At 42.1% G+C, this 19527-nt stretch overlaps 1 protein-coding gene across 18 annotated transcripts in view; it reads left to right on the top strand.

The window, feature by feature from the left end:
• The first annotated feature begins 17303 nt into the window (after positions 1–17303).
• The window catches only part of Hivep2 (HIVEP zinc finger 2), a 183518-nt gene continuing 181294 nt past the window's right edge, over positions 17304–19527 (top strand). For 9 of the 18 annotated variants that reach the window (XM_058581682.1, XM_058581671.1, XM_058581643.1 and 6 more), the window contains exon 1: positions 17304–17689. The gene's annotated coding sequence lies outside the window, so the exon portion shown is untranslated. Of the gene's footprint in view, positions 17690–17753; positions 18146–18455; positions 18538–18600; positions 18844–19527 lie in introns of those variants that run through there. The other 9 variants (XM_058581661.1, XM_046450538.2, XM_058581644.1 and 6 more) reach the window with 4 other exon arrangements.

Here is a 19527-nt window from a genome sequence, read left to right as displayed (position 1 = left end):
TCTCAGCACCACATAAAAAAATAAACAAATAAAATAAAGGTATTGTGTCCAACCAGAACTAAAAAAATATATATTTTAAAAAATCCTCCTTCCAATGATTCTGACTCCTCAATTAAAAATAGGCTCAATGGTCTTTCTTTTTCTTAAACTAACTGAAACAGAAGTGAAAGAAACATAGCACTGTCTACTGTCTTAATTGCTTTATTTGGATTCTCAGCACCCAACTCTTGAATTAGCTGCCTGCACAGTTTGTATTTCTCCTCTTTTTTTTCCCCCCTTTACTCCATAGTATACTGCAATTTGGTCCCCTTCACTCATTCTTTCTTAGTTACTTTTAAAATGGCACCTTTCCCTAAGTGTTCACACTGAATCCTTTCAACTCTTTACCTACATAGAGTGTGACTGAGAGAAGAGAAGCTCCCAGGTCTAAAACTCTAGACCATCTCCTCTCCTAAGCCCAATACCTGAACTCCAGGCCTATATTGCTAACAACTTCTTTCTGCCTAAATACTACAGAGTATAAAATAAACTTCCCCTAACCCCCAACAACATCACTTGTTTAAGCATTTATGGATTTAACCCATATTTGTTGAGCACCTATGCTGGATCAAGAGCTTTATGAGGCACTAGATTCCAACACGGGTCAGGACTCACCTTGAGGAGCTCATATTTTGGTCTAATGGTAGTGATGGACAAATAACCAAACAAGTATGGGGAAAATACAAGTTTCCATGGGAGCACAGAGGAGGGACACGTAATCCAGCCTTAAGAGTGGTGATGAGGGCCCAGGGAGGATGGCATGGAACCTATCAAAGATGAAAATGACCATGTTAAGTATTTAAGAATGGGTAGGGCATGTAATGGAGAAAGAGTGAGCACCCAGAAGGAGTACCAAGTGGGGGGACTCACAGCGAGGAGACTGAATCACACCCTCAGAACAGCAAGTCATTCCTATGACTGGATGGAGAAGGCTGGTGGGTGAGAAGCTGCGGGACAGCAGTGCAGACAGGGGAAGAGGGATCTTTACAGGATCCCAATTCACAGGCCCCTTCAGCACTGTGCAATGAGGACGTGCTTTGGTTTTGTCTTTTCCTTGTAGACGGAGTATTTTAAATGTAAATGCTATGTTTCTAATAAAGTTAAACAAGCATTTACCTATGTTGGGTCATTTCTATTTTAGGATATTGACTCAAGAGAAGAGAAAACACATGATCACCCAAAGACGTACACAAGAACATTCAAAGTGGACTTATCCACAATAGCCCAAATGGAAAGAACCCAACTGTCCATCAATAGGAGAATGAATAAACAAATAGTGGGATATTTGTTCAGTGAAATAGCTGTAATAAAACAAAACAAACTACCAATACAGACAACAACATGAGGTGATCTTCAACCTCATGTTAAGCAAAATAAGACAGACACAAAAGTTTACTTACTCAGTGATTCCATTTAAATGAAGTCCAAGAACAGGCAAAATGTATTATGGTGATAGAATTCAGAAAACTATTGCTTTGGGAGTGCAGGGTAGATGAGGAAAAGACTACTGGTGGGAAAGGGTTAAAGGGAACTTTCTGGGGTGGTAGAAATATCCTGTCTTGTTTTAAATGATGGTACTTTCAAAACTCATTGAGCTGAACACTATGATATGTTCATTTAATTGTGTGGTAATTATACTTCAGTTTTTTAAAATGCTAGAAAGAATGTTCTTTCAAGAATCTAAACATAACAACATATGTTGGTTTACCCTTACTAATGCTATTCAAGCCTTAAAACACTGTACAATGAAATGTAATGTTTCTAAAACACATTTCTCAAGGCATGGAAGAGAAAAGTAAGATGTGAAAAGGTTATTTAAAAAAATTTGTAAGGCATTAAATACTTCATTTGAACTGCAGTTTGGATGTTTTATAACTTTTCAATTAAAAAAGTGAGAAATCGGTGATTACTGGTTTGGTTATATGTGAACTATGACTCTTTTGTCACCTATGAATAGATTTGTTAAAGAATTGAGAAAAAATTCAAACAAAAATTTATGAAAAATGAAGAAAAAATGAGAGAAAAAACCATAGAAATTATTCTAGCATCAAGAATTAAATTATAACAGAAATATTTTTCAGAGTATACAAAGAGTAATAATTCATAAAAAAGAAAATATAAAAATTGACTAAGCTCTCTATTGTTTATAATTCAATTAATGCAGAGGAATGCATCCTAAAATTCCCTGGAAATATTTTAAAATTTCTTTCAAATTTGATACACAATACTGACATTGACAGAGTTAAAGATCAAACTAACAATAAACTAACAATATACTATTACAACAGGAACACTAATGATAAGCTGGTCAATGAATGTCATCAATGGAAAGAGTTCTTAAAATTATTTGTACACAAGAAGATTTTCTTACAGCTCTTATAAGAGCTATAGCTCATATATGAAACTTCACTGAGGTTTCTTTGCATTTGACACAAATCCTGAAAATTTATTTCTTAAAATTGTTTATAGATTATGAACCAGAAAGGAAATAAATTTTGATCCATCATACCAGAAGAATGACTGAATTAACATTCTTTTCTCTCAACAGAAAGGTGTAGAAATTCTTGTGATGTGGTCAAAAACATGCTAATCAAAATGTAGGGCAAATAGAACCATAAGGCAGATCAGTAAATTAAACAGTAAAATAAAGTTTTCCCATAAATTTTATGATGTTTATCTTATATTTGCATTTTAATTTTTGTGATTACATTTCTCTTTGCAATAAATATTCACAATTGTTAATTGTGTATTATTTTTTCTTAAAATGCATCTCCAAAATCATATCTAGACCCACTCTGCCTTCCTTCAGATTGTGTGTTGCTTAAGGGAAGGGGCTGTGACCTTTCCTCTCTGTACCTGACAAAAAATAAGAACTTAACAAATATATTTGTAATTCCATGGAGTGGGAACAAACAGTCTGATGCATATGGTGAAACTCTGGTGATGATGGAGCAGTACAGATACAACTGAATCACAGAATAATATCTAATATCTAACAATATCTAATATTCTTTGACTTCTTGGGGTACCAGTCTGGCATACTCCACGTTTTGATAAGGTATATCCAATCCAGCTTTCCTATAGTGTCCACCCCCACTGAATACAGGAACTACCCAGTGAAAATTAAAAATCAAAGGTAGGATTTTCTACACTGCCTTCTCTATAACTTTCTGTTTCCTTTCTGGCTTCATAATATGTAGGGGCAGCACTACAAATGGATAATTAAGGGTTCATCTTTTGCTGTCTATTCTAAATAACATAATTACCTACCTTTGCATTGCAAATAACAATTAAAATAGTTTTATAATAGAATGGAAATGATGAGTTCAAGTCCAGTTTGCCAGGTGATCACAAGTTATTTGTTGCTATTCACAATCTGAAATAGAAATGGGAGAATGTCCAGGGTATAGGTTTACCGAAGAAGCTGCCTGGTCAGGCTTTACCACCATTATTCCATCCAAACAGATGTGATCCTATTTTTAAAGACTTCTGGGAAAAGGGAGATTCCCTCACCTCCCTTAGCAACGCCTTCCCATGTTTGACAACACTTGCTGTCAGGGATGCCTGGCTGCAAGGTTTTTTTTACATGTTTCTATGTACTGGTGTTTTTATGTGTTCTCTTTTCCTCTTTTAGTACCGTTTCATCCCCCTACTTCTTTGCCTTTTTCAGTTAATTTTGTTGGTAGCATTTTTTTATTCGCAAATAAAAATGGAATTTGACATGACCCGAAACTAAAAATAAAACCAAATTTGTAGAATATTATTGGGATGGAAATGAGTTTTAACTTAGATTTTATACAAATAGTACAACAGGCATTTGACATTCTGTCACTGTATCTGTGTCTATTATAGATCTGTGACCTTGTGTAAGAAGACAAAAAATATTTTATTAAAGCACATTACATTGGGAATTTTCAATATTTAAGTATACTCATAATTTTGTTCTGATCTTGGATTTCTTCTTAATGCTCTCCTAATTGTCTGTATGTTTCTTATATTGGTAAATTCTCTACTAGTATGAAATTCTAACAGAGGTTAGAGAGCACTGAGCATATGGGGTAGAACACCTCTGTCATTTCTGTCCTGTTAGAGTGCTTGCCTCTGAATCCACCTGTATACCTCTGTAGCTGAACAATAAAGTTTAAACACCTAGCTGACCATATCTCATATGAGAGATATACTGACAGGCTCCAAGAAAATACAGTTATTTTGAAATAGTTCTTATTATAGAGTACGTAATTGCTAGAATTTTCATTGTCAGTGATTCATATAATTGGACCTCTTTCTTTTTGAGCTCTGTTACAATATAAGAACCTTCTGAAATCATAAGACTTGAATCAGATTCCCAGGTAAAGCACTGGTTTTCTAGTAAATGGCTGGAAATGGAGATAATGTATAAAGAGGATGACCATATATTCCAATGGGCCCTGGACTGTCTTGGTCCATGCCAACTGTTCAAATGTATGTATTTACAGCTTCCTCTTCACTCTCAAATATGTGGTTACCTTAGCATCCACCAAACAGGAAAATGATTACTAAGTGAAGCTGTGTAGAGTTGAAAATAGCTCTGGAGCCCTCAGACCAGAAGATGAATCCCTCCTCTCATATCTGTTGGCTGGGTGATCCTGGGCAGGTTAATTTCTGTTACTCTCAGCCTCCCAGTTGAAAAATACGGACTCTTTTGTCTTTTGAATACACCTAGTAATGATGCAGCCTTATTCTTGATGCTCCTGTTTTGCCCAGATCTGAACTATTCAAATTTACCAAGTTCAGATATTTTTCTACTCTAAAATTACTCTCTGTCTTCTTATTTGCATTTCATTTCCATTTTATTTTCTAAATTTCATGCTTTAAAATTCTCTTTCATTCCTGTTGTTTAAGTTCAGGCTACTGAAACAAAATACTATAGTTTGGGTGGATAAACAACAGAAATTTCTCTCTCACAGTTCTGAAAATCGGAAGTCCAAAATCAGGGTGCCAATATTGACAGGTTCTAGTGCAGGCCTCTTTCCTGTTGCAGAGTGCTATTACTTGTTGTATTTTCACATGATGGAATGACAATGAGCTACTTCTCTGGCTTCTTCTTGCAAGGGTACTAATCCCATTCTTGAAGAGTCTACCCTCAAGCTTATGAATCTCCCAAAGATCTCACCTTCAAATATGAACATATATGGGTTTGGGGAGACACATTCAATCCATAACACTACCAAGAAAATTGTACCAATCTGTATAACTTGTTTTTTTTTTTTCACTTTCATCTGTGTTACGGCTGTTGTTCTCTCTGTGTTAATACTATCCTTCCTCCCATATTTTCCATTTATTGAAAGAAGACTCATCTCGTATTTTTTGATAATCTAGCACAGTATGCAGAGCAATAAGGAACTGCCAGATTCATGTTGCTTCACTGAGCTAAGACTCCAGACCTGTACACCACTCTCAGTTTCATTCTCAAATTATTCTGAGGATAAAAGGTGCTAAAATTATTGCCATCTTCTAAAGTGTGAAAAACAATTTTAAGAGAGAGCCAAAGATTTTTTATTTATTTTTTATTTTTTTATTTTTTTTTTATTGTTGGTTGTTCTAAACATCACATAGTTCTTGATATATCATCTTTCACACTTTGCTTCAAGTGGGTTATGAACTCCCATTTTTAGCCCATATACAGATTGCAGAATCACATCAATTACACATCCATTGATTTACATATTGCCATACTAGTGACTGTCATGTTCTGCTACCTTTCCTATCCTCTACTATCCCCCCTCCCCTCCCCTCCCACCCCTCTTCTCTCTCTACCCCCTCTATTGACCTTCATTTCTCCCCCTTGTATTATTTTTCCCTTTCCCCTCATTTCCTCTTGTATGTTCTTAAATGTGTAGGGATTACATTCTTCAGGATTGAAATCCAAAATAAAAACACTGATGACAATTTCTTTGTGGCACAAACTAAGAAAATGAACCTGCCCTGAACTTGAAACTTCTGCAGGGCTGAGATCTATCTCCACAGTTCATTTGGTTCTTAGCCTTCTCGCCTGCCAATCAAGACACTTTGGAGAGTGCTTTTTTTGGCATATAAGCCCTGACTACTTGAAATGAGGCAGATATCACCGGTGCATTTCAGAGGCCAGACACCAGATGGTTATAATACATTTCAACTATTAGAAAGTTGGATCAGAAAGCTAAAGGTGAAGGTCTTATCTCATTTATCAAATGATGTAAGTCATTATTAAATAAAGACAAACCAGCTACCATCTGAAGTCTAATTTTGGTTGCTATTTATAATGTATTCACCAGTTCGTTTGGCCAGGCTGGTTTATTTAATTGTGTATTGCATGTCACATTCGTTAAAAGCTCAGGGAGGGCTAGGAAATCACAGCTCCAAGTAAATGAAAACTTTCCTTCATGTGCCAATTGAATGTTAGCATGCTCGAGTTACTTGATGAAATTATGTATTATTTAAAATAATTTTTAACAGGAAACCACAGGAAATTTTCCAGGTAAACTTAGTGAGCTTGGACAGCATGTGTGGGATTTGGATATTACTTTTTTCAGAATGAAAATGAAAATGAACACATCTGGAGGCTCACCAAAAGAGAGCGTGGTCATGAGACAAATGATTTCTTAAGACACTGGTATCAGAAGAAGAAAAAAAAACTCCAGTAGGCTAGGGCATCTGTACTGAGAAGTCATAATGTGTTTTGTACTGAGAGTGATGTCTTCAAGAACCTATAAGGGATAAAATATTGGTCACTCTGATACTGACTCTGGAAAGGAGAGATGACATGGTCAATTTGACATTGAGAATGTTTTACAGTGACTGCATCATTAGCCAGCTTCATCATTAGCAACATCATCATGGCTGGTACATTATTAAGTTTTTCCTATGTTCTAGGCACTAGTCTAAGAATTTCTGCCTTTCTTCATTTTATTCTCTCAGAATTTGTTTTTAATTTTTTTTCTATTTATTTTACAGTAGAAGGAATGCATTTTGACATAAAGTACACAAATGGAGCACAGCTTCTCATTCTTCTGGCTATACATGGTTCAGAGTTACTCCACTAGTGTAATCAGATGTGTATATAGGGTAATAATGTCTGTCTCTTTCTACCATCCTTCCCATCTCCTCAGAAATTCTATGAGGTCTCTTATTATGCCCATTATAAAGGTGAGGACACTGAGGTCACATAGACTGGAGTTGGAAGTAAGATAAGCACTTTGCTCAACTCTCAATTTGTAGATGAGAAGACTTAGGCCCAGAGTTTAATATCCGCTCGGAGTAACATAAACAGTTAGCGGCTGACCACCACCAATATTTCTGTAAATAACCAGTAGATACTAAGTGCTTACTGTATGCAATCTAACCTTTATATAACACTATGAGACCAATACTACAGTCTCAATTTTTCCAGAAAATGAGGCTTCTAGAGATGTTGAAGTACTTAGACTAATGAGGGTCCTGGGATTTGAGCCCTGGCTTATCACTAGACAGCCTAACAATATCAGCAGATTGTCTCTTAAATAAGATCTTGTCTCCTCTCTATGCACTTTCCCCTGTCCCCTGTGGACTCTGAGTTATGTCATTTTAATCCACAACCTTATTGGATTTCATGTCAGAGAAAGCAGTTCATGAAATCCTGGAATGATCAAGAAAAAGCCAAAACAAGGGGCAGCCCCTTTTCAGTTCAGAAATACCAAAACAGTAAGAGACTTTCAGTATGCTAAATAAATAAATCTAAATGATAAAGGAAATTGCTCAACCAAATGTCTTAATGCTTTCAGATATCCTGATACTGAAAATCATGCACATGTTCTTCATTTCTGCTTTGATTCAGGCTCATTGGGGGCATTTTGCAAACATTGTTATTATGTTTTTACAAACAAGATAAACCTAGTGATGTAATCTCTTGTTGGAAACTTAAACCCAAATGTAGTTGTTTTGATTTTTTTCTCTTTGAATTTCACCCTTGCTATGAAATTTAATATTTCAAATCATGCATTATTTTACTGCTTTTTAAAATAATACATGGTTTATTTAATAAAGGGTGAGTGTTGAAGGTTCCAATTGGCTATTGGCTTCTATCATCTCTTTTAAGTTTATATATATGCATGATCTCTATTTACATATATATGGAACAATATATATGAAATAATGTTTAAAATGAGAAGCACACGTGATATATACTAAAAGATGATGAACATAGATCTAAGATTTTAGATACCCCTTTTTTTCTAGTTCCATATACCCAAATATTCCATTTTCTGTGTATAAGAAAAAAAAAATTTAAAAATGGGATTTTTAAGAGCAAAGTAAATTTGGGAGTTGCTTAATTAACATGGAGATGTGATTTGAACTTGTATCTCCCCATAAGAGAAAGGTACCCTTTATAGATATTCAGAAGGCTATTATTTTTACTCATCTACTCTGATAAGACAATGGATGTTCCAAGACAAGCTGGGGGTGGTAACTAAGGGCTTCATTTATCTGAAATTAGAAGTGTCCATAATGGGTTGGCAGGACTGTGGGCAGCATTGTGTGTTTCCCAGCTCTCTCTAATTAGCCATAAAAAAATGTGAAGAATAGCACCCACATTATCCAGATTCTCTCTAGGGTTTGCTACCTTAAAAACTATTTTCCTTTTGTTACATTCAATATGTATAATTATGCCTTCAGAAAGTCCTCTGTTTCGGATTCTTCCATTGCTGACCTGCCACCCAGTTACACGTCACCCAACAGTCACTCCTTACTGACGTACTGAAGGTTGTTTCTGAGAAAAGCTTTTTAAAATTAATTAATAGGATATATCTAATAGATCATTTTCATCCCCAACATCTGTCCCCTTCTTTGAAAACGACCTAGCCCATAAATGCATTTTCCTCTGGCTCCTGGTCGCCTCTTTCACATCTTCTCTCTGGACTTTCTCCTCCCTGTTCTGCACCTCCGTGTCCAGCCACACTGGCCTTTCAGTTCCTCATGGCACACAACTGCTTCTTGTCTCAGGGCTTTTGAGTTTTCAGTTCCCTCTTCCTGGGGCCCTCTTTCCCTGCTCTGCATCAGTCAGCTCTCAAACCAAAAGTCGACTCTGCCCTGCTCTACTAACTTATTTCCTATCACTTACCTTATTTTATTTTTCTTGCCAGTTTCCACATTTTGAATTTGCCTTTTTGGCCCTCAGTTCCCCACTCAGTCCAGAGGCCTCATCTGCCTTCTCCCTGGTATTTCTAGGCACTCAGCATAGATAAGTTATGTGGAGTGGCCAGAACCCTGCTCAGAAGGTGTGAGAAAAAGAATCTGAAATCATTAGTAAAGAATAAGAGACAGGGCCAGAAATTAGGTTTGAAGGGAGTGCCTGATAGGTCATCCAGTCCTCAAAGGAGCTGGCACTGAACAACTAAGAAACAGCTCTGGTTCTTTATTTAAGGGAGAATACTCAAAGGCAGGGATAAGGTTTCAGTGGGAGGAGTCTTCCTTCTTGGTGTGGCAGAGGGTGTGGCAGGGGTCTTGCAATAAACAAGTTGATTGGCATCTTGGCATACCACACCCACCTCAGAGAGGCTATGTGGTTCCAGTGGGTCCAGTGCAGTGCTGAACTTAGACAGAGCCAGGGAGGAACTCACATGTATTGAACAGTCTCAAACCAGCAGGATTGTCTCTGGGAGTTCTTAGATACCAGACTTTCGTGCCTAATGGCTTCCAATGTCATTTTTAGTTCATGCACAGTTCATGATGGCTCCCAGCAATAAGTCTTTGCTCAAAATCCAAACTATGGAGATAGAAGTTAGAATACAGATTGTCGCAGGAGTGTATTAACTGGAAAGGGGCACAAGGGAGCCTTCCAGAATGTTAAAAATATTCTCCATCCTCATCAGAGTAAGGACACACACATATCAAAAATTAATTTAGTTGTACACTTCTGTTTGTCTACTTTAGAAACCTAAATAAAATTAAAAAGCAAAGCAAACAAACAAAATCAAACTGTCTTGTCAGTCCATGAAGCGGGAAACTCCATGCATAACCTGTCATAAGCTTCAAACCACTGATGTTTGGGTTAGGCATCTCTAAATGCTTGGCAAAAAAAAAAAAATCTTTTTTGGAAAATATGAAGGATAGATGTAAGTAAGATCTATAATAGATCAGGTTGTCTTCCCAAAGCCACATTTTTTTTAACACAAATCTGTTTCAACTATGACCTTTCTTATGTCATTACGTAAGAGTTTAGTTATAAGAGTCTCATATATTTCAGTAGCAGTGAGGTGGCTAATCCACAAAGCCTAGAAAAAAGATAAGAAAGACAGAATAAAATACTAACTTTAAAATTCAGTATTTATTCAACACAATACATCATTGGCACAAATCTCTGCTAGTTGCTCTCCATACTCCTGTCTAGGAGAAATGATTATGGAACAATTGTGGATAAACTTGGAGGGCACTGGGGGAACATGGAACCTATATGTTCACTGGTACAGAAGTTCTGACATATTCATCTACATACGCAAAAATGTCAGTGGGAAATGGCACACTGAGTATATAGTTCCTTTTTGAAAAATCTTTTTTTAAAAAACTCATAAAACAAAAAATCAACTTGCTAATGTTGCTATATTCCATGAAAATCGCTGAGTAATTTTCAATATATGTAACCTTTTCAAATAATGAAATCTTAACTCTGTTCAACACAAAAGATTTTTAAATGATTTTATTTTATTTTTGTGGAAGTCTTTCTAAACAGGACATGGATTTCCTCTTCTTCTCATAAAAAAAAAAGAAAAAGTATACTACTGTAATACACCACCCTCGCTGAGATTTGGGTTGATGAAGCACATTGCCAATGGCATGGGATGATCTTAGTAGTTGCTCTGTCACTATTCCAGTAACAGCTAAGTGAACCGGCCCCTCTGTGCATCTCTAACTTTAGCATCTCCCTTCTCACTGAGTGGTTTCCCTCTGGGTTTGAGATAATTCACTCCACTGGCATATCCTCTCTTTGATATAATGCTTTTAATTTGCTACCTTAGTTTACATAAATTTTCTAGTGAAGAGCATAAATCATCGTACAAGCTTAATAACAACCATTTGATTTTTTTTTTCACCTCTTAGCTCAGGGTTCAAAGTAAAATGGAGATCAGACCAATAGACAGCCTGGGAGTAGGCCATGTAACTGTTCTCACAAATCCCAAAATTTTAATGAAGTATAAAAGACTTCATTGGTTAGATTCAAGAAACTCACAGTTTTTTCAAAATATTTTAAGGGTAATAATGAGAAACAACTCTTGTTTCTGAGCATATAGTATATCATATAGCATAGGTTTAAGCCAAAATCTATCTTTTGATCATCACCCAGTACTAGGTACTTACCTGGAAATACCAATTTCTTTGAAACTGGAAATTGATGTTTTGCTCCAGGAAGATCTTGGAGGGATTGGAAGGTCCTTGATTAGTATTGTCCCTTCTTTTCTCCTTTATATTTCTGTTTCTTTCTGCTTCCTATTTTTCCTGTCTCTAGTAAGTTGTTAAAAGCTCTGATTTTAGAGTTTCATGGTTGAGAAGACACTTATCTTTGTTTGGAGGCCCAGAGAGGGAACCCAAATCTAGCTCAGGGTCAGACCTGGGACCTGTGTCCTCCACTGACAGAGTAGCCACCTGTTCCTAAGAGACATGGGTACTCAAAGGCACTGGGCAGAGGAATCCTTGGTGGTCAAAGATGTTGCTCTGGGGTTTGCCTCTCTGTCACTCCATCTTTCGACCATATTAGTCTGATGGAGCTTTGGACCACTGTGTCTCACCTCCCATAGAACCTCCTTATATTATCCCCAGTTCTATATTTTGTCAAGATAAATCAGGTTGAGTTCTAAAAGAGCTGTCACTATGGAAATCTAATAATCTAATAATGTCTCATAGAAAGTAATGACTAATTAAGACCTTTAGTATAGATATCAAGAGCTTGCTATTATAGTTAATTTATAAGGGAAGATTTTTAAAGGTGCAAACCCTTAACCCAAATAGTAACTGTTAAGGGAAGGAATTTCAACTCTTTCGGGAGTTGGGAGAGGGTGAGGGAAGAGAGTAGAATGGAAGCGTGTGGTTACGAGTTGTTACTGTTTATTTTAAGCCTACATTTCCCTATATCTAAGGTGGCACTTCAGGCATCATTAATCCTGCACAAAATCTTATTCCCACTGGCTAGTTCTTAAAAGGTGACTTTTGCTCTTTAGTCTTCAAGAAGATTATCCATGATATATCATAGAACTCACCTTCTTCAGAATACAGATCTGATGTGAGCCTACCTAAAGCATTCTCTAGAATGTGAGAAGCTAGTTTCACAAGCAGCTTGGTCTGTGAAATATACGATGTCCTTTCATAAACTGTGGACAGGGATGGTCCCAAACTAAGCAGAAAATTTTTCAAGGCTTTTTTTAAAATATTTTTTTTTAGTTATACATGGACAAAATATCTTTATTTTATTTATTTATTTGTTTTATTTTTATGTGGTGCTGAGGGCTTTACATGTGCCCATCTTCTGAAGCTATGAGGATAAGCACTTTATCTTTTAATCCTAACAGATGTCACCTTCAGTCTCAGTATGGCTCTGGCTGATGTGATGGTGCTTCATTACCACCACCTCCCTCCACTTCCCAACAAAGGACATTAGAGTGGAATATACCCTGGTCTACATTATGATGCTTGGACTTGTGTTCAATGAATAATTCAACAGATAGGCACAACTTTCCTCAAAATTCTTTTCAACTCATAGTAGAGACCTAGATATTCTTCACACCACAGGAAATCATGACACTGCTTGATTTTCCTCCATATACCAAAAAAAACAGAAAAATAAGAAGCTTGGGAAATCCACCAGACAGGCAGTTCTAAGTTACTTTTTACTACAACCACAGGCTATATTCTGTGTATACATCAGGACCTCCAAGCAGGTAACACCTTTATTGTTGTACTTAACAGTACTATAAATCTATCTGAGAAAATGGTATATGCCAGTTAATTCATTTTACACAATTTTACAGAGGGATTTATTATAGCATTTTTATAAAGAATTTGATCATAAGGCATCAGACATCATCTTGACCAGCTGCCTAATTTTAAAAAGTAGAGAAACCAAGGCCCAGAGAGTTAGAGACAAAGTAGACATCCATCCCCCAAGGCCATACAACTCCTTTTTTTTTGTATGACAGTTTCTTTCCTGAGTTCGTCCCCTCAGGTCCAGGCAAGACCTATCAGATCACCTGCCCCATGCCCAGTGAGTGGTTCATGTGTTAGGATATGGTAAGGCCGCCTCAGCTGCTTAGAGAGAAGGTCTTCTTCCCCAAGAGTTGTTAAGATAGAAAAACAGTAATGCAGGACAGCTGCCCAACACTCTGCAGAATGTTTGTCCAAGGGCAAAAGGAGGCAGAAAGGTAAGAAGAGCTGAAAGATGGAGAAAGACTTAACTAGTGTTAAGTCTTTTTAACTATTTGAGCACCAGTATCTCCTGAGTTGGAAGCTAGTTCTTGATGTCTGGCTATGTGAGACAATGGAATTCCATTTTCCTCAATCTCATCAAAGTTGGGAATTTAACTGGAAAAGCCTTAAACTGTGTGTACAATGTGTTCTGGTAATCAGTCCTCCTGCCTCAGGAGATAGAGCAGGCTCCAGGGCCTTGTGGTAGGACTTGAGCTTTAGAACAACTAAGTATGGACTCTACTGTCAGTTAAAAACAGTCCTGGACCCACAAATATTCAGATTCAGCAGGACTTTTTATCATGTTTTCCCAGAGTGAGAGGCTATTCTGATCACCAGTGTCTTAATCTGTTCTAGCCACACTATTTCCCTTGAAGTTTATGAAAATTTCAGATCTTGGAATTCTAACTTAGCTGTTCATTTAACTTGAAAAACTCTGTCCTCAAATGGTGAAAACTTTTCCTCTAAGCCTTCTGTCTTCTCAACAATTCCTACACTGACCTCCCTATTTAATACTGCAACATGGCTATTTGGTTCCACCAAATCCTACCCCCACCCCAATCTTTACCTTTCAAAGTCCTATACAAATGATTTTCCCTCTTGTTCCTCTACCTACCCTCCTCCCACTACACTGCCAGTGCCAGAAAGACATGATTCATCTGTTCACAGATATGTCCTAAGTGTCTTCAGCACATAGTAGGTACTTGACAAATATTTTCTGAATGAAAGTGATTTCAATTCAAAGTGATTTTCTGAAAACACTCTGAAAAAACTCATACTGCCTTGTAGCCATTAATTATTTTACTTTTTTCGTAGCTCATAATCCAGATTACCAATTTATTTCCTTCCCTTTGAAACTGAGAAGTGGTAAAGACAAGGGATGGAAGTGCAGTTCTGCTTAGTTCCATATGATGACCCCATTGGGTCAGCGGTGCTCCCACTCATCATCACTTCCCACAGGGTTTCATAGGGCAGCATGCACAGTTTTCTACCAATGCCAGTTGTGTTTTGGAGGGTTGTATTTGGAAAAAGGAGTATTTCTGTTACTTTATTGTCCTTACATGTAAGCAACTGAACAGTCACTAAATATGGATGGCATGTTTGGGATACAGACATAAAATATGTATTAAAAGGGAAATTTCCTTGGAGGGGAAAGGCACTGCAATCCTTCTGACAGATTTCCCAAAACAGCAGGCTAGTGGGACATATCACAGGAAGCAGCAGCTGCATCAGACAGTGCTTTCTAACAGGTGCATGGACATCTGACTCTGGAATAGCTGGCGTCCAATGGCTGGAATGGCTGCTTTGGAGGGGCAATGGCTCCCTGTCAACTCCAAGCAACTGTTAGGCACATCAGAGACAAGCAACAGTGGTGTATTTATTTAAAGATGTTGACTCTTGGGCAGCAGAGGGATGTCACCTAGTTTACACATATTCAGATACATTTTTACTTCCTTTTAAAACTCAATCTAGGCTATCTTCTTTAGATTTTAGTAATTTTTAAAACAAAGTAATCATTTAAAGAAGTGGCAAAGTTTGAATCCTGTTTTCAAGGATCCTCTTTGGCGGTAGATTCATACAATCAAAATTGATGTAGATTTGCTTTGCTTTTTTAATAAAAACATTTTAACTATCCAATTACTTGAATATTTCCATAGCCACGTTATACCTCCTCATCTCCTCTTTTAAGGAGGCTTTTAAGGTTTCAACTAATATTCATTCTGGTGAAGCAAACTGCCTGCTTTATTTGCTCAAGTTTCTGAGAGCATGGGCAGCTGCTGTGTGTGTTGAAGGGAAATTGGATTCTTAAAGAAACTGCTTAATCTTCTCTATTAAGCAATTAAATAAAATGGGCTCTGGGAGTATGTAGCAGGTGGGCTTGAAAGTGAAAAAAATCTCGAAAATCACATTTGGAGTTTTAAATGAATGTTTAAAAAAGTAACCACACATATTTAAAAGAAGATGATAATTGGGGAGTTCCCCCCACCACCCGCAAGGACTTCAAGTTAAGTCAACAAAGGATGAATATTAAAAAACCTGTACAACAAAAGAAGTTGCCTAAGTGGAAGTAGGCCCCGAATTTAAATGGTTCCGATTTTTTTCCCCTTGAAAAATACCGATTAAAAAAAGGTATCGCCGTTTTGTTTTGGAGAGTCGTCCTTCACAGTAATGTTGCTAGTGCATGGGGATCCCCCAAATACCCTGATTATAGGTCGAACCAAAACCAAACCAAAACAAACCAAAAAACGAAACCAGAGGCGCTATTCTCCCAGTTGTTGAAGGGGCTGTCCTTGCTTTTGAATTGTATTCATTTTTAATGAAAGGGGAAAGGAATATTTTATATGTCTTGACATTTGGTTCCTTTCGGCGAATTCTGAAACTCGAGACGCAAAACATTCCGCAGTTATTGGTGAAATACCTGCCTTAAAAGCAGAACCACAGTTAATGTCTTTGGCTCGGAATTCCAGAGACTAATTTCCACCCCTCCCACGGAGTCACCTGCTCAGGGGGAACCCCGGCCAGAAAGCCGGGTCGCGCCAGGTCAAATCTTGCGCGTCTCTTGTTTACTCCGCCCGGGGCAGGGCGGCGGCACGGCTGGGGGTTGGGGGTGGGGAGGGCTGCTACGGCCCGCGTCGTCCCGGGCTCCGGCTCCGCTTGGCGGGGCGCAGTGGCTTGGGCACCCGGCAGGGGCGCCGCGCGGTCCCCGCCAGACTCGGAGACCACTTAGAGGAGGCACTCCGGCCGCCCGCTCAGCCCAGCAGCCGCTAATCGCTCTGGGGTACTGCGGCCTCCTGGGAACCTCCCTAGCGGGTGCACGGGAGTCCACACAGGGAGGGTAACGGCCCAAGGGAACCCCGGTGTCCCCCGGGTGTCGGAGGAAGCCAGAACCCCGGGTCCCCCTCCTCGCTTGGGATTCCCTTCCCCCGCACGCACCGTTTTCCCAGGACTGGGTGTGATTTCACTCCGGTCTTTTCCGAGGAAAGGGGAGAGCGCGGCTGGTGGTGGCAGTTCGCCCCCCGCCCTAGGTCCCAGAGCCGCCCACCAGGAAACCTGCAGCTGCTCCGGGTGCTACAGCCCAAGCCTACTTGAACATCCCAACGTGGGCGAGTCGCGTTCCCCTAGCTGGGTGCGCCCAGGGCACCCAGGGGAGTGATCCCAGGGAAAGCAATTGAGGGGGATTTCGAGCGCGTGAAAAGTTCGCGTTTCCGCGGGGGCACGGAAAATGCTAGTAAAACACTTTGCAAAGCTCCAGAAACAGAGCCAGGAGTTATAGTTTCATTTTGTTTCTCTTGACCGATAAAATAGTAGAGCATGGGAGAGGCAAAGGATCAGGGGTACCTGGACAAAAATCTAAGGACAATACTAATTATATAATTCTGTTTGCTAGGAAAGCAGGAAACGCTTATATGTGAAATGGGGTAGATGGGAAGGGGTGGGAACGAAGGAGGTTTCCACATTCTTAAAGGAAATTCTCAGGCTTCTCAGCGCCCAAGTGTTTCTGCAAGGCGTGCAGAGACCCGCTCTCCGGGGAGTTCCCCGCTCCCATCGAGCGGGAGCGCAGCGGCGAGCTTCCCGCGCCAAGTGGCTTTAGCAGGGCCGGGCCCTGCCCTCCCGGCTGCCTCCCTCCCGCTCGCCCAGCGCGCCGCACATCCCTCTCTGGTCGCCGGCTCCAGACTGGTTTTTCTGGTTCAGCCTCCCTCCCTGGGACGCGCTGGGGGATCCGATGACGTCGCTGGCTGAGTCTCTCCCTCTTCCTCCCTCCCCCCGCCTCTCCCCAGCCCGCCCTCGCCGCGCACTCCTCCTAGTAACTTCTGTTCGGGGAGGCGCTGCCAGGAATAACCCGGTGCGTCCACTGCCCGGGAGGGGAGGCGGCCGCTGCGGCTCCCGCACGCAGACAACTGCGGCCCGAGCCCCGCGGCTCCTGCCCCAGCCTGGCGGCCCCTGCCCCAGGCCGATCTTTGTATAGTGTCAGAAAAATAAATATAGGCAAGAGGAGCCTGGGCTGGAGGACGGGATCTCTTCCCTCCCTCCGCGCCCGCCCTCCCTCTGTCCTTAAGGAAATGCTACCAGACACCCCCCACCAGACACGCTCAGCCTTGGCGAGGAGCGGCCGCCGCGGCAGCGAGAACAAGGACACCAGGGGGGTTTCCTCCCCTCCTCCTCTCCCTCCTCTTCCTCCTCCTTCTCAGCGGTGACTTTCCAGGTGAGCGGCCACCGCGGCTGCGAGGATCCCCCTCGCCGGCTGGGGCTCGGTCGCCGCGTCGCACCCTCCTCTGGCCCCTGTCACCCAGCGGCAGCCGGGAGCTGACAGCCGCCCGAGGGGCTCGCGGCCCAGAGGCGGGCGGCCGGCGGGAGGCGGGCTGGAGGTGAGGGGGTGGAGAGCAGGAGAGCGGAGCGCCGCGGAGCGCTGTCTCTCCCCAGCGGAGGAGGGTCTCCGCCAAAACATCTTCAGTGACTGTGGCACAAGTATTTGCCAAGTTGTGTCTTGGACGTTGAAGCTCCTCGGAGCCCGCAGCAACTTGGAGGGTCTCCTGGCTGGTTAACAATTTCCCTCCACGCCTCGACTCTGGGGTGCTGGGTGCAGCCCCGGGTGCGTGGAGGGCGGACCCGCTACTGGCAGAGAGCAGAGCGGCGGGAATGTAGGTCCCTCGTCGGATCGGTAAGTGGCCTCGGCGCTGTGTTTTTCCTGCCTCCTTCAGCGTTAGAAGCTTGTTTCACTTTATACTGAAATCGCCGCCGCGGAACTCCGGCGCCCCCTCCTCGGCGCGCGCCCCCGGCCCCTTCCCGGTTTCCGAAGGGTGAGGGTCGGAGGGGGCGGGGATGGGAGAGACCTCGGGAGGGGGGTCCGGCGCGTTGGGAAATGCGGGGAATACCCTGGCCGAGGATCTATGCAGATGAGGGCAGGCTGCTTTGCGTAATGTCCTGGGGGGAGGGGGCCGCGCGGGAGCGCTGGAGGCAGGAATGTGCCTGGTTACTAATGAGGGACGTGCACCGGCGCGCACCGCCCGGCCACCGCAGCGGCTGCCGCGGCCGCCGGCGGCCCGTTGTCAGGTAGCGGGGGAGGGGTCCGGGGCGCGCTGCGCGGGTCGGGGGCGGCGCGGGCGGCCGGGCTGGCGGCGCAAGGGCCGGGCCGCCGGCCTGCGGCCGAGCGAGCGCAGGGAAGACTCTGGCTGTGGGCATTTCTATGTCTCCTTTCTCCTCCCGAGCAAGGAAGGAAGGAGAGAAGGAAGGAAGGAAACGAGGAAGGAGGGGACTGTCTCGATGGAAGGTTCAGGCGGAGGCGCCCTCGCCTTGCTGGTGCACCGGCCGCAGAGTGGCTCCAGCCGCCGCCGGCTGGACCCGGGCGCGCAGAGACGGGTGGGGGCGGTTTGCATGCGTGTTTGTCTGTGCGTCTGGCCGGGGACCGGGAAGGGACATGTGTGTTTGGGCTATGCACTGTGGGGAGCTGGGTCTGCGCCTTTATGTCTGTTCCCTGAAGTGGGTGGAACGTTGGCCCGTTCCGGGAATGTTCCATGACGTGGTGCAGCCACAGGAAGGGGGTTAACGAGGGGCTCTCTGCCGCGGCGGCTCTGCCGGTTGCTATCAAAGCAGATGTGCTGCTGCTGCTTCTCCACTGTCACCTCCCTTCACCCCCACCCCTTGCCTTCCCATTCTGTGTGTCTGGTCCTGGTAGGGGTGAGACAGGAAAACACTGCGCTGTGTGTGCGAGTGTGTGTGTGCGTGTGTGTGTGTGTACTGTTGTGTGTGCTGTTGTGTTGTCTGTCGTACCGGGGGGGACTCCAGATCATCTCTGACACCCCAGCTGTTATCACAGATCCGTGCGCTTTATACGCATGTGCCTCCTGCGTCTCGTCCCTCTTACATAACACATCCAGTGCAGCAGAGGACGCGAGAAAATGCGACCCCAACCCTCCAAGCCCAAATTGTGAGGGGGACAGAAGGTCGGAAAGTGTTCCTGGGTGTTGTCTTTCAGGGACGTGGCTCACAGTGGGAAAAAAAGGCAGAAGGAAAGGAGGTTTCTTCCAGTGGCTCCTCACTCAG

The sequence above is a fragment of the Marmota monax genome, unplaced genomic scaffold (genome assembly GCF_021218885.2).
Source record: "Marmota monax isolate L192 unplaced genomic scaffold, Marmota_monax_Labrador192_F-V1.1 WCK01_AAM20220418_F8-fsc00030, whole genome shotgun sequence".
NCBI classification, from domain to species: Eukaryota; Metazoa; Chordata; class Mammalia; order Rodentia; family Sciuridae; genus Marmota; species Marmota monax.
Note: the sequence above shows the minus strand (reverse complement) of the source record. Positions and strands in the feature narration are given on the sequence as shown.